Consider the following 15128-nt stretch of genomic DNA (forward strand, 5'->3'; position numbering starts at 1 on the left):
GGAGGAAGGAGCTTTGATATAGGGGTCTCATGTCTCAGTCCTTGAAAGGGGGCTTCGTCCATCTCAGTCCGTCCGTCATGGTGGTTGAAAAGCAGATGAGGGGTTCTCCGTGGGAGACCACCAAAGGTTCCCCCAGAAAGACCATTTGGCCAAGAGGTGGGGAAAATTCACGACCTATTGGAGCAGGAACCATGAAGCGGGTGCAAGCATTCAGGGCAAGTCACCTCCCTTTACCAGGCTCAGTGTTCCATGGCGGCAAACACACCTACAAACAAAGCTTGGCAAACCAGCAGGGTTCTCAGGATCTTGGCGAGCAACCATCTCAAGCGAGGCCAGAATTCTGACCAGAGTCTCTTCGGTGGTCCCAGTTTCTGTCCTTTCATGATGATTGTGAGGCAGATGAGAGAAACTTCGGACAGAGACTTACAATAATAATTATTAAACTTATATTGTTCTATTGTATACATTGATTTAATCCAAGCATGGATTTTTGCAATTTCCATCAAACCTCCCAAACATCGTTTCTCATGATTCTGTAGCCATGATATTTTCTGAAAAATCCTTTCCTTAGGATTTTTTCTCCTGAGAAGCTGAGGCCTCAGGAACAAAATGTAAACAATTATTATCTGCTGCTGTGGAATGCAACAGGTGCATCTTTGATTGGTCCATGTTGGCTGTTTCTAATTAAGGGCCAATCACAGTCAGCTGGCTCAGACTCTCTGAGAGTCAGGAGCTTTTGTTATCATTCCATTCTTTTTCTTGCTTGCTAGCCTTATGATGAAATCCTTTCTTCTATTATTTTAGTATAGTTTTAATATAATATATATATCATAAAATAATAAATCAAGCCTTCCAAAAAATGGAGTCAGATCCTTGTCTCTTCCCTCTTCCTGGGACCCCTGCGAACACCACCACATGATTCTTGTTATGATTAAATAATAATTATATCCAATTACTAAACAATCATCGCATTTAACAAATATATAATTTATCATAGTCATTAAACGATTATACAGGTGCAGTTTCGCATGATCCAGTAAAGCCTAACATTTTCTCAGGGCCTACCAGGCCTAACCTTTCTTTCCAACTCCCCTGAATGCCCCATGATTTTAGAAACATTTTATCCCTATACTATCATTCCCCCCTTTGAAAGTATTTTCACTTCACTACAATAAGTGTAAATGCTTTCACTCGATGCAGTCCTTCGGCTTCTGAGTTTATACTTGATGTTCATCTTCAAATCCATGGTTGTTATAAATGTTGTCATGGATGCTGTCACGAACTGGAGGACCTGAAAATGATGGATGTGGATTCTTGTCCTGTGTCAGTGCCTTCATTATCTTTTGGTTTCAGTACGTCTTTTTCTGTATTTCTCCTTTTAGGATGCTGTAAACTAACCAAATTACTAAGAACATGATTCTTTTACTTTCCTGTCTACAAGCAGATGTGTTGTCCAGGTACTGTCACTTGTTGCCCATATAAATTGTCCTGGACTTCGGATTGTACTTTTACTGCATCCCACTATTATCTTATAATTTACTTTGCCTTGTTTGTGCTTGATCCCTCTGCAGGCACAACCAATTTGTAAGGCTACTGCCAGTGGTGGCATTTATCTCTGTCATCAGAAGTGCAAGCATAAGTTTTATTACATGCCCACCAACTTACTTTATCTGCCTTCATTCTACTACTAGTAGCAGTGTTCGCTACTGCTGGATCTGTTTCATTCTCAGAGCCTTCCCATTTAATACACCAAGGAGTGATTGCCATGTTTTGGAATTTTTGAAGTATACTCATGGACCACACACTGTCCCAGGGCTCCATATGACCTTTCCAATCTTTTTCCTCGCATTTCCACACCATAGTGGGCTCTGTGATATTCTCTCTAATGTTTTTATAGTATGGCAAGAAGCATTCCCAATTTGTGATGTCTTGATCTTTAACCCACCACTCTATGATTTGTCCTACCGTGCCATGACTTAAAATACAGTCCCATTTCCTCAGAGGCCTCATCCACTCCCCTGTTACTTTCCAGGTTTCTCTGCAGGTTTCTCTGACTACTTGCCTAGACTCCGGTACCTGTTTACATGTAATTGTTTTGTTCTTTTGTATTTCAGGTAATTTTGACGTTATGATTCCCCAACTTATTTGGTGTCCCGCTGCCTTCGGTATTAGCAGACAGGCAGTTATTCTGCTGGTGTTTTGCATTTTGCCAAAGTCTTTGACTAATCCAATCATTTCATTCTCAGCCCGAATTGCATTGGAAACCTTTATCATCTGTGTTTCTGCCTATACCTCCCTCTTCATTCTAGAATGAAGAGTGGTTAGTTGATCTTTTTGCATTTCACATCCCAAAGACATTAATAACCTTAAAGTGAGCATTGGCACAACGACTGATAACATTTGAAACAGTTAAACACATCTTATCTGCAGCTTTGTTGGTCCTACAGTTTGTGCAGTCCACTGTCCAGGACAAACTTTCTTCACTCGGGTGTAGTGTTTCCAGGGATCCACTTCAGCCACTTTGACTGCTGTAAAAGTGGTCAACAGTACCTGATAGGGTCCACTTCACCTCTCTTTTAATGGTTCCAAGTCTTAATGTACACTTCATCTCCTGGGTATATGTTGTGAACTGGGTTCTCGAGAGTCAGTGGCCTATTCCACATGAGGGCGCTCCAAAGCCGAGCTAAAGTTTTCCCGAGAGACAGAACATAATTATATACTTCCTGCTTTCCCGTGACACGTACATCTGGGTTAGGTTCAGGAGATTCATATGGTTTCCCATACAATATCTCATAGGGACTTACTGTCATTCCACTCCTAGGTTTTATCTGAATCCTCAACAGTGCTATTGGTAAAGACTGTGGCCACTGCAGCTTGGCTTCTTGGCATATTTTACTGATTTGTCTCTTTAGTATCTGATTCATCCTCTCTACCTGTCCACTTGATTGGGGTCTCCACGGTGTGGAGGTCCCAAGTTATTTCCAGCAATCTACTTACTTCTCTTACTACAGTGGCTATAAAATGTGGCGCCCTATCTGATGATATCCCTAGAGGCACGCCGAATCTGGGAATGCTCTCTTGTAGTAACCACTTAACTGTTTCCTTTGCTTGGTTTGTGCGACAGGGAAGGGCTTCTGGCCATCCAGAAAATGTGTCAACCCCCACTAACAGATATTTGTATCCTCGAGTTCTTGGTAATTCTACAAAATCCACCTGCCAATAGTCTCCTGGTTCTATTCCTACCTGAATCCTTCCTAGCTCTGCCTGTCATCTAGCCACTGGGTTGTTTTTCAAGCAGATATCACATTTTGACATTACTGATTTTGCCATTGTTAACATCTGCACCGAGATCAAATTTTGCTTTGGCAATTTTACCAATGCCTCTGCACTCGAATGACATTTGTTATGCTTAATTTGTAGAACTTCTCTCATTATCAAGGGGGGTACCACTATTTGCCGTTGTGTAGTTACATACCACCCTTCTGAATTCTTTTGTGCATTTAACAAACATCCCAATCTCTCATCTTCTACTGAATATTTTGGTTTTGGAGGCAAATTGAATTGGGATACATTAAGCTTTAAAGGTATCAATGCCATTGTTGTTTGCACTTCTCAAGCGACCTGTCGGGCTGTCCAGTTCACCTTTCGATTTCCCTCACAAATTTTGGAGCTTCCTGATTGGTGTGCTTTACAGTGTATGATTGCCACTTGTTCAGGTTTTTGTACTGCTTTTATCAATTGCAAGACTGCATCTTGATGTTTAATGTGCGTACCTTAAGATATTAGTCCTCTTTCTTTCCACAGTGCTCTGTGTACGTGGCACCACTCCAAAAGCATATTTTGAGTCAGTCCATATTTTTACCCTTTTCCCTTCACTTAATTCTAGTGCTCTGGTTAAGGCAACCAGTTCTGCCCTCTGGGCAGATGTATTTGGTGGTAATGCTTTTGCCCCCACTACTGTACTGATTGTTGTTACTGCATATCCAGCGTATCTGGTTCTGTTCTCCACAAAGCTGCTTCCATCTGTGAATAACTCCTGCTCTGGTTGCTCTAGCCAGACATCTTTCAAGTCTTCTCTTACTGAATAGGTGTACTCTATTACTTCTACACAGTCATGTTCTAATGGGCCTTCTTCAGTTGTGGTACCTAGAAACAAGGCTGGATTTAAAAAGTTAGTTGTTTTTAATGTGACATCATCCTGCTCAGTCAGGATTACCTGGAATTTTATCATCCTGCTTGGAGATAGCCAATGGCCCCCCTTTTTGCTCTAAAACAGTGGTTACCATGTGCAGTACACAGACATCTATGTGCCTTCCCATAGTGAGCTTCCTGGCTTCTTGTATCAGCATCGCAGTGGCTGCAACTGCCCGCAGATATGGGGGCCACCCGGCACTTATGTTGTCAAGTTGTTTGGAAAAATAGTCCACCAGCCTTTTCCAGTTTCCCAAACGTTGGGTCAGGACTTCCAGTGCTAGGCAAAGCCTTTCACGCACAAACAGCTGAAAATCTTTAAACAGATCATGTAAGCCTAATGCTGGAGCAGTTGTCAGTGCTTCTTTTAATTTTAGGAAGGCTTCTTTCTATTGTTTGCCCCAGGTGAATGTCTGTGTCTTCTGGGCTTTGTACAGGGGTTTCGCAATTAGTCCATAGTCCATGATCCACAGGAGACACCACCCTGCCATCCTGAGGAAGACCTGCAGCTTGTGTAGATTCTGGGGCTCTGGAATAGGACAAATAGCTTAAATATGGTTAGTATCTAGTTTTCACTGCCCTTGTGAGATTTCACATCCCAGGTAGATTACAGTCTGTTGGGCAATTTGTGCCTTTTCTCTGGATACTTTATATCCTCCCATTCCCAGTGAATTTAAAATCTCGATAATTACCTTTATCCAGGTTGCTTTTTCTTCTATAGCTATCAGCATATCATCAACATACTGCAACAACAGGTATTGGTCTCTCGGTACTGACCCATTCTCAGTCCAAATCTCCAGCTCCTTCGCCAGTTGGTTTTTTGAATAGTGTTGGCATGTTCTTGTACCTTGTGGAAGCCATGTCCTGGTGAGCTGGATTTTTCTTCCATTCCCTGGATTTTCCCATTCAAAGGCAAACAGTTTCCTACTTTCTTTGTCAAGGGGTATGCAGAAAAAGACATATTTTAGATCAGTTACGGTAAACCATTTATATATCTCTTTTACTGATGTCAACCACATGTAGGGATTGGCAACCACTGGATAAATGTCTTTAGTTATTTCATTTATTGCTCTCAAATCCTGCACTAGTCTGTACTCACCATTTGGTTCCTTTATCGGGAATATTGGTATATTATATTCTGATTCACATTCTTCTAGAATTTGATACATTAAGAATTTATCAATAGTCTTTGCTATTCCTTGCCATGCTTCTGGTTTTATAGGATACCGTTTGACCTGTACAGCCCTTGCCCCTTCTTTTAATTCCACATGTACTGGTTGTACCAATTTAGATTTTCCTGGTATATCTGTTTCCCATACAGAGGGGATTGCTGCATCTTCCACTTCCCTAGGGATGGTAGGAACTGGTTTTTCTTTTATCATTGGAATTTGTCCTGTCTTTGACTCGGGTATTTTCATTGAAAGTTCCCCGTTCTCAAAGGTTATTGCCACATTAAGTTTTGTCAACAAATCTCTCCCTAAAATTGGAATTGGACACTCAGGCACATATAAGAATTCATGCATTAAAACCTTGTTCCCAATTTCCCCTTTCAAATAATTTAGTACAGAATACGTGGCCCCCGTATCCACCAAGAATTTTACTTCTTTATCCCCTAATTGTATAGTTACTACAGGTTCCTGTATTGATTTTTGTTCTGATTCTAGTCAGCTGCTGATTTAAGCCTAACCCTTGCATGACTGGTCCTCTGCAGCCCCTGCCTAACCCACCCCTCCCCATAGTCCTGCTGCCTCGACTATCTCTACCACATCCCCTTGAATTCCCTTGTAATACTGCCAAGAGACTTTGCCCCAGTTTTTTGTTAATCTCTTTCTCCCTGTTATTATAAACTATCCGGGCCACCTCAAGCAGTTTATCTAGCTTCCTTAATTCCCCTCCCTCTAGTTTCTGTAACATTTTTCCTAATGTCATTCTGTGACTGGCCAAGGAAGATAAGGGCAATCTGAACTTTTTCCTGCTCTCTATCTATTTGGAGGTCAGTATATTGTCTCGCTGCTTCCTAAAGCCTTTCCAAAAACACAGTAGGGGATTGTTTCTTTTCCTGTCTTACCTCATACAATTTAGACCAATTCATAGTCTTAGGTATAGTGTTCTGAACCCCTATCTGAACCCACTCCTGATATTTCTTTAGCCTCTGCATACCCTTGGGTGTATTAGGATCCCACCCTGGACCCTCGGTTGGAAAATTATCATCTAGAGTCCCTGTCACCAGCCTATTTCTGATATCTTCTCCCGCTCTTTCCTTGGCTGCCCTAAGCACCATCTCTTTCTCAGTAGAATCCATTAAAGTATCTAATATTACCTGTATATCATCCCAGTCCAGATTCTGATTTTTCATAATCATTTTTATCATCCTCGGCACTTTATAAGGATTTTCCCTATAAGTCCCAGCTGATTGTTTCCAAATTACCAAATCCGCAGGAGACAAAGGTACCTTTACAAACACCAGCCCCTCCGCTCCTACTCCTTGTCTCAAGGGGGCACAGTCCACTTTTGTCTGCCCAAGCCTTTTCCTGTTTTAGACAGGATTGGGGCAAGCTTTGACGGAGTCCGATGAGATACCGGTGTCGCTGATTCACCCTCACTACTGCGATCTTCCTCACTCGCATTTTTCCCATTTCCTTGTATCACAGAGTAATAGGAGCCTCCTCGAGCCAGGTCTCATAAGCTCTTGGAGGTCTATTTCTCACCCAAGATAGCTCAGCTACTTTTGGAGGCATAAAATCAGCAGGATGGCTTCTGTTGCAGTGTTGAAAACTAAAAAGGTTTAATAAAAGGCAAAATAACAAACTCTTTGCAGAGAAAAACCGATCCAGGTGCAAGAGGTTCTTGCTCCTGGTAAAATCCCTCACAAAAGTGATTGGTTTCTTTGTTCTCCTCTTTTTCTAGTCAATTGCCAAGGTGGGACTTTTTGGCTCCTGTCCAATTAGCTATCCTTAAGTTTGAGGTGAAGTCCCCCAGGCCTATGAGATGCCTTTTTCACCTAATCAAGGAGAGAAACTTCTGGGCTTCTTTCCTTTTTGAGGGGACAAAGGATAGTTTTGTCACTCCATCAACAGGGGGCACATTCCTACATCTCACCCTTTCTATACATCTAAAAAGAAAGAGGAGAAAGGAACATGAACTGAAAAAGTCTCATCCTTGTCAACAATTTGTAGTTATCCCAATAATTTTTAAATTTGGTTCTAATCTTCTATCTTAACTTTGGTGAAGTGTTTTCCCAGGCAAGCCTCAAATTTCTGGCTATATATAATTTGAACATAGAGGTAGGTTAATAAATTTTTTACACAACAACAACTTACAGAACATTTTCAGTACAAAACACTCTTTTAAGCAATTTTAACTAGTGCAAACTTAGAAAACAGTCTCTACTTCCAACTGTCGCTTAGTTGTTTGTGCATTCTTTTTCCGGTGTGTTCTGCTGCTCTCGGATTGGCTGTACCTGTGTCTTGACATTCTTTGCAGGGACCCATCAAAGACCTGCATTTGTAGAAATGCACGCAAACCCCTGCCCCCAAGTCACAAGAGGATAGAGTCCTGAAATCTGTCCTATCTCTGGATTCTTGATGAAGACTGGTGGCCTTTCCTTAAGCTTTGCTTGACTGGTATTCCTGAAATGTCTGAAAATCAGTCGTACCTGCCCCATAAAAGAATTATTTAAGAAGTTAAAAACATACAGCTTTATTCAGGCACTCTATTGTAGAAAGCACTTCTGCCCCTCCCTTCTGTCTTTCAAGGATCCTTTTCAGTTACCCGTGTGCTCTTTCTACGATAGATTGGCCTGTGGAAGAATGTGGAATACCTGTAGTATGTTTGATACCCCAAGTTTTGAAAAACTCCTGCAGTTTGTTAGAGATGTAGGCTGGTCCGTTGTCCATTTTGACTTCTTGAGAAATACCTAGGGATGCAAATGCTTGTAAGAAATGTTTAATTACATCTCTACTTTTTTCTCCTTGATGTGCAGAAGCAAAAATTGCCCCTGACAATATGTCTATTGATAAGTGTATATGTTTGAACCATGCAAATTACTGATATTGAGTTATATCAGTTTGCCATATCTGCAGGCTATTTAAGCCTCAAGGGTTAAGTCCTGTTGCTATTGCTGGTATGGCAATTTTTGGCAATCTGGACATGAATGAACAATTTCTTTAGCCTGATTCTGAGAGATGTTAAACATTCTTACTAGAGCAGGTGCATTTTGATGATAGAAAGCATGGCTCATTCTGGCTTGTTCAATAACATTAGGAAGTGTATTCTGGATTGGCATGGCTAACAAATCAGCCATGGCATTGCCTTCTGCTAAAAAACCTGGAAGAGAAGAATGTGAACAAATGTGCATTACGAAGTAAGGTTCGTGTTGAATGGAAAGAAGGAAGATTAGTTTTTTGAGTAAACTGTATAGCTGGTCATTGGAAACCTCTTAGCAGAAATCCTTCTGCTCTCTCCACTACACCTGCAACATAAATTGAATCTGTTACTAAATTAAAAGGAAATGTGAATTTTGAAAAGACTCGTATGACTGCTGTTAACCTCTGTAATCTGTGCAGAACCAACTACTTCCTCAATATCTGATTCTCATTTTTTGGTTTCTGGATTTTGCCAAGCAATCACAGATTTTTTTGACTTCCCTGAACCATCTGTAGAAAATGTGATTGCATCTAGAAGTGCACGACTTCTTAAGGGCTTATGAATTAATTTTAAAGAGGAACTTAATAGCTCATGTTTGGGACGATTGACTGAAATTTTTCCTGTAAAATTTTCTAGGGAAAATTGCATGATCTCTGAATTTTGAATTAACCATTCCAAATAGATAGATGTGACAGGCAGAAAGATTTCTGCAAAATCCTTTCCTACAAGGGAAAACATTCGGGATCTAGCCTTGATAATCGATTGCGATATAATTTCAGGGCAAGTTGTTATACTTTTACCCAGCTGACATGATAGGAAAACCCATTCTAAGATTATCAGATGGCCCTTCTTCTCTAGATCCCATTGGAATATTAGACGGTGAAGCTGTGGATTCTCTCCTAAAACTGCAAACAAAGAAGACAAGTTAGGATTATACCAATGAGCCTGGCATGATTGGATAGCTCGCATCACTTTATCTAAAGTATTTTGGGCTTCTTTGTTGAATTATCGTGGTGAGTTTAAAGCTGTGTCTTCCTTCAATAGATATGCTAGAGGGGCTAAGTCCTTGTTTGAAATGCCTAGTAGTGGACAAAGCCAGTTCAGAGTCCCAACTAGCTGCACTTCATTCACTGTCTTTGGATTTGTCCTTAGTTGGAGTGGTTGCAGAGTTACAGTTTGTTCTGTGATCCTGTATCCTAAATATTTCCAGGGAGGAAGTGTCTGTATTTTTTCCTTCGCTACTCTGAGTCCTGCTTTCTCCACTGCTGAGATGACCTGATCTGTTGTCTCCTGCATTGATGCTTGGTCCTTTGCTGCTACTAAAATATCATCCATATAATGCAAGATGAGGGAATTTGGGTATTGTGCATGAACTGAGAAAAGTACTTTTGCTACATGCCACTGGCATATACTGGGGGAATTCCATATGCCTTGTGGGAGAGTAAGTCAATGATAGATTTTTAAAGGAGCCTTCTTGTCACAGACATCTTTTCATAAAAATCCTTTCTTTAGGATTTTTCCCCTTTCTGAGAAGCTGTGGCCTCAGGAACAAAATGTAAACAATGGTTATCTGCTGCTGTGGAATGCAACAGGTGGATCCATGATTGGTCTCCTGTGGATGTTTGGATTTACTGACCACTCACGGCAGAGCTGTTCTTGCTTTCTGCCTGGACACAGACCTTTATTATTGATTCCTTTTCTATTCTTAGCTTAGCTAGCCTTCTGAGAACTTTCCTTCTATTTCTTTTTAGCACAGTCATAATGTAATATATATCATAAAATAATAAATCAAGCCTTCTGAACATGAGGTCAACATTCTCGCCTCTCTCTTCATCCTGCAACCCTTGCGAGCCCTGTAACACCTGATTTATGGATGAGATGGAAAAGGCAAATCTTGGTACATCATCTAGATGCAAAGGAATATTGAAAAAAACAGTCTTTTAAATCAATAACAGTTAACTTCCAGTGCTTTGGAATTATAACAGGAGAAGGTAAACCTGGTTGTAAAGAACCCATTTCTTGAATCACTTTGTTAACTTTTCTGAGATCCTGCAATAACCTCCATTTCCCACTGTTTGGCTTTTTGATTACAAAAACTGGAGTGTTCCAGGGGCTGGTAGTTGGAGTTAGGTGACCTTTGTTTAACTGTTCCTGTACCAACTGCTCTAACGCAGCAAGTTTCTCTTCTGGTAAGGGCCATTGGCTGACCCAGACAGGTGTATTAGATGTCCATGTGAGTTTTAGTGTGTTATATCCATCAACAGCCTTTGTTAAAAATTGGTTTCTGTTCTCAGATCCCATTACAAGAGAATGTCTCTCTCCCAAAGAACTATATCAGCTCCTACAATGAATGGTCTTGTGGTGGCAACACAACCTTCAGGTCCCTCAAATGTGACTGAGTGCAAGCGACGGTAGCTTTCACAGCGACCACCAATACCTGCCAGTTGATCCAGGGTGGGTACGATGGTCCAGTCCTGTGGCCATTTTGATTTCAATATCAGAGTGACATCAGCTCCAGTATCTATCAGGCTGTCATGGTTTAGGCCTGGCACAATGCCAGTGCCCCCATGAGAATACCCTCTCCCTGGTGTCTGCTGTGAGATGTAACCAGGAATAAGCAAAGCAGGCTCCTGCTTAGAAATAAAGAAAACTTTATTAACTAAACTACAAGAAAAGAAGGAAAAAGAAATATAAGGAAAATGAAAACCTTACAAAAGCATTTTCCTCCTCCCCCCCCACCAAATTTCCCAATGCAGTACATTCCCTCAAATCACCAACTCTCAGTCCAGCACCACCCTTTAGAACACTCAATCTTCAGTTCATGAAGAGGAGAGGAGTCTTTCTTGCACCATAGGCTTCCCCTGGAAACATGTTGAAACCTCGTGTGCTTCCATGTCACTCAGCACTGCCTGGAAAGTCCTTTGCCATCGTGACACCTTCCTTCCATGCCCAGTGCTCTCACCACTGTGCATGGACCAGAGCTGCTTCTAGGGTTGTCTTTCAAGGATGCCTTGTCTCACTCCAAAAAAGGCACAGTCTCTTCTTCGGGACATCTGTCCCCACCAAATTTTTCACCCCCTGGGGTCGAGGGGTAACCACACTGAACCCTCCTGGTTCTGAGGCACTGCCTCCCCCTAAATGCAGTCTCTGTGTCACAGGAAAAAAACTGGTTCAGTCTATGGCCACACAAGAAAAGTCCAGCCAAAAGGCCACTCCATCATCTCTCCCCCCACTCAAGAGTCTTCTCCACTTCCCTCGTGGCCTATTTCTTCTTATCTCTTATCTCTCTTCTCATTCAGCTTCAGGAGGATCAGCATTTGCAAGGTCTCAATCATGCAAGAAAAAGGTTAAAAATTTCAGTCTCTGCCTGTCCCAGAGCTCCGGAACTCCCACACTGCCCTGCCAGGCACCTCGGCACCTTCTCGTCGCACTCCCCCCCCCTTCTCCTCCTGGGCCAGCTGCTATCAAATTCAGATGCCGGCTCTCCCTCTCTCTCTCCTCTGGGGGGGGGGGGGGGGGGGTGGCTGCCCGATGTCTCTTGGTGCTCCTCCACCCTTCCATCCTCAAGGGCCTCTTCACCCCCCATGTCTGTCCAGGCCCAGGCCTACCGCAGGCTGCCCCTCCCCCCGCCCAGCAGCAGCAGCTGGACGGGGGAGGGAGACCCGACCTCTTTCCCTCGAAGTCCCAAGAGAGCTTGCCAGGGGCGCAGCTCTGGTTTTTACCCCTGTGTTTTCTCAGAGGCGGATCTAATCCTAGGTGGTCGTACCAAATGGCAATCTTAAAATCTGAGCATCCATTGGTGGCCTGATGGCAGTGACCACAGCATCCCAGAAATCTCATTTCCGGTCCAACTACCACACAGGCCAACAAGGGTGATGGTTCAGGGCACAGGTGAGTTGAGGCCGCCCGCGGCTGATGTGCCTGGTCCAAGCCATGAGGGATGTATTGCTCTGTGACTCTGGTAGGAGAAAAGCTTGTGCTATGGTTATTCCTTTGGGTAAAAAGCATGGAGGGTCTGGACATAAAGCTAATACAGTGATTTCCTGTGAACAAGTGACAGATAACACAGTTGGAATGATATAGAAACCTTCTGCATGGGATCTGTTCACTCCTACTATTAAGAACTGATGTGGTTGTGGTTATGGTCCCAGCTGTCCTGTGGATACTGTGTGAGCAATGGCATTTGTTAGCATCACTGGCTGGGCTGTAGACAGCTCCAGTCTGGTACCTTGGGACATTGTGCTTGGTAGTCCCGCAAAGATCTGCTGCAGTTCTGTGCTTGGTGGCCTATGGTGGTCTCTGGCCCGTGGTATAGTGGTTCTTGTGTCATGGCACGCCACTGAGCCGTGCTCGGCTGCACGTTTCCCGGCAGATGGCATGGACAACCCTGTACTGGGCAAAACCTGTTAGTATTTTGACAGAGACCTCTGTATCCACTGTTTCTTGGAGGTGGTCTCCTTCGCATTCTTGGACATTCCCTTTTAAAATGCCCTCTTTGACCACAGGAATAGCACGTGTCCCTTGGAATCTGTTGGTTTTCAATTGCCCCTTTAAATGCTGTTAGGGCCTCTGCTAGGGTTTGTGTCTGAATTTTTACAGCTTTTTCCTGCTGCTTTAGGGTGTTTAACTGAGCTGTTGTGATGGCATCAGCTAGCACCTCTGCCTGCATGGCTGCTGTGTGTTCAGGTGTACCCAGGCGATTGCAAGCATCCACTAGCTGTGTTAGGGTGGGCTCAGGGTCTTGTGGCAATGCGCGTAATATTTTTTTGCAGGTTGGATTTGCATTAGAGATTGCAAGCCATTTTAATAAATCTTGTCTGGCACGATCTATTGGAATTTGCTTATCCAGTGCCATTTTTAAACAGTCCAAACCCTTAATGTATGGCTCATCCATCCCTTGTTTTATTTCTGTGAAATCTAGTTCTGGTTTGTTCCCATCTGGCACCTGCAACAGGGAGCCTTTGTAGCTTCTTTGACATCTGGAAGGATTTGTCTATCGAGTACCCTGGTTTGTCCCTGTGGGTCTGTGTGAGTTCTTTCTCCTGACAGCTGATCTAGAGTTATATTTGTAGTAGCTGAAGTTCCTGCATAACCTCTTAAAAAGTAATTTAATAAACGTTTCCATGCCAATTCCCACAGAGAATACTCTGTTGGAGACAGCAAAGATATACACAGCTGTTTTAAATCATGAGGAGTGAATACATTTGCTGCAAAGCTGGCTTGTAACAGACCTCTGAAATATGCAGATTCCCTCCCATACAAACAGGATGCTTTGCATACCTCTTTTAATTCTGCAAAGGTTGTCTGTTGCCACTGTGGTCGGGGCACAGCCCCTGCAGTATATCTTGCAGGAAACACTTTCAGCTTCGATGCAATTTCCCACTCTCCTTCTTGGACTGCATCCTTTCTTATCCTTTGCTAGGTATCTGTGCCTCCTGGTGTATGAAACTCTTCCTCAGATTTTTGGGGACTACACTGGGGGGTGTAGTAGTAACTTTTTTTTTGATGCGGCTGTTCTGCCGATACGGGCGCCGCCATTTTGGATGGGGTCACTTCCGGGGTACTATATCCGGTTCCCACGCTCAGTAAGGAGGGGGAATGAGGGGGCGTGTCGTCCTGGGGAGTGGGCAGGGAGCAGGGGCAGGGAGACAGACCGGGGTCAGCCCACAAAAGAGGTGTATCCCTCGTCTGATGGGCAGAAGGTTAACGACGAATTGGAGAGGGAATTCTGGGAGCCCGAGGAGGATGGTGGAACACGCCCACGAAGGGCAAAGCCGTCTCTCTGGGCATGATGGCGTCTGCCATCTGCCTCCTCCCCCCCCACCACGCCCACCCACCCCACTTCTCACAGAGCATAGTCTGCTTGGTTTTTTTCGATTTTACTGCCAAAATTCACCGATTTTGTTGTCGAAGGCTACTTTTTAGAGGAAACCGAGGGGAAGTCCTTGGGGTTGGTGTGAAAAATGCACGTATTTTATGATTGGCTTTTTGCAAATATTAAAATGACTATTGTTATGAACAAAAATTCAGCTGATTTTTTTCTGTGGGAAAAAAGCTACGACTATTGCTGGACTGCTGCTTGTATTATGGTAATTACGGGTCGTTGTTGTTAATGGTTGTTTTTGTATTAGTAAAAGCCCTGGCTGGGGCGAGGTAATGGCCCTTCTCCGAGACAGTAACGGGTGGGGACCTTCCCAAACAGTGAGGAGAAGAGACCTGGAGGGGGGGGTTATGCAAAGTGACTCCAGGACCAGCATGCTGTGGGGGACTACAGCTCCAAATGCACAGAGAAAACCCCAAAAACAACGAGCCAAATAAGAGTTGAGAGACTGATGTCCGGACGTGAGGAGCCGAGTGCTGAGCCTGCAGAGATGCGGAGTCCCTCTCGCCCTGACCATGGGAGTCGTCCCCAGCGCCGAGACTGAGGGGGACCGCGCTGAGAAAGTAAGATCTGACGGGGACACCACGCCCTAAAGGCTCCCACGAGGACCGGATCCCCGAGCTCTGCCCCTAGTGGACAGAGCTGCGCATATCCTCCTTCTCTGAGTCGCCCTGGGAGACGCGACGGGGACTGCAGCCCTGCCGAGCCGCCCAATCCTGAGCTGATCACTTTTAATACAGGCATTAAAAAGGAGAAGAAGTCTCCTGGCCCTGTTTATTTCAGGAAACTTCCCGAACAGTGAGGAGAAGAGACCTGGGGGGGGGGTGGGGTTATGCAAAGTGACTCCAGGACCAGCATGCTGTGGGGGACTATGGCTCCAAACGTACTGAGAAGACCCCAAAAACAACGA

The 15128-nt window shown here is 43.7% G+C and overlaps 2 long non-coding RNA genes across 2 annotated transcripts in view; one reads left to right on the forward strand and one right to left on the reverse strand.

Annotated features, from left to right (window-relative positions):
* LOC141726942 (uncharacterized) overlaps positions 1–15128 on the forward strand; it is an 82618-nt gene that overhangs the window by 26051 nt on the left and 41439 nt on the right. The gene's annotated exons all lie outside the window — the stretch shown is intronic.
* On the reverse strand, positions 10969–13945 carry LOC141726903 (uncharacterized). Its single transcript, XR_012577846.1, has 2 exons — positions 13618–13945; positions 10969–11663 (listed from the first exon to the last, which is right to left on the reverse strand). It is a non-coding gene; the product is annotated as an uncharacterized LOC141726903 (long non-coding RNA).

The sequence above is a fragment of the Zonotrichia albicollis genome, chromosome W (genome assembly GCF_047830755.1).
Source record: "Zonotrichia albicollis isolate bZonAlb1 chromosome W, bZonAlb1.hap1, whole genome shotgun sequence".
Classification (NCBI taxonomy): Eukaryota; Metazoa; Chordata; class Aves; order Passeriformes; family Passerellidae; genus Zonotrichia; species Zonotrichia albicollis.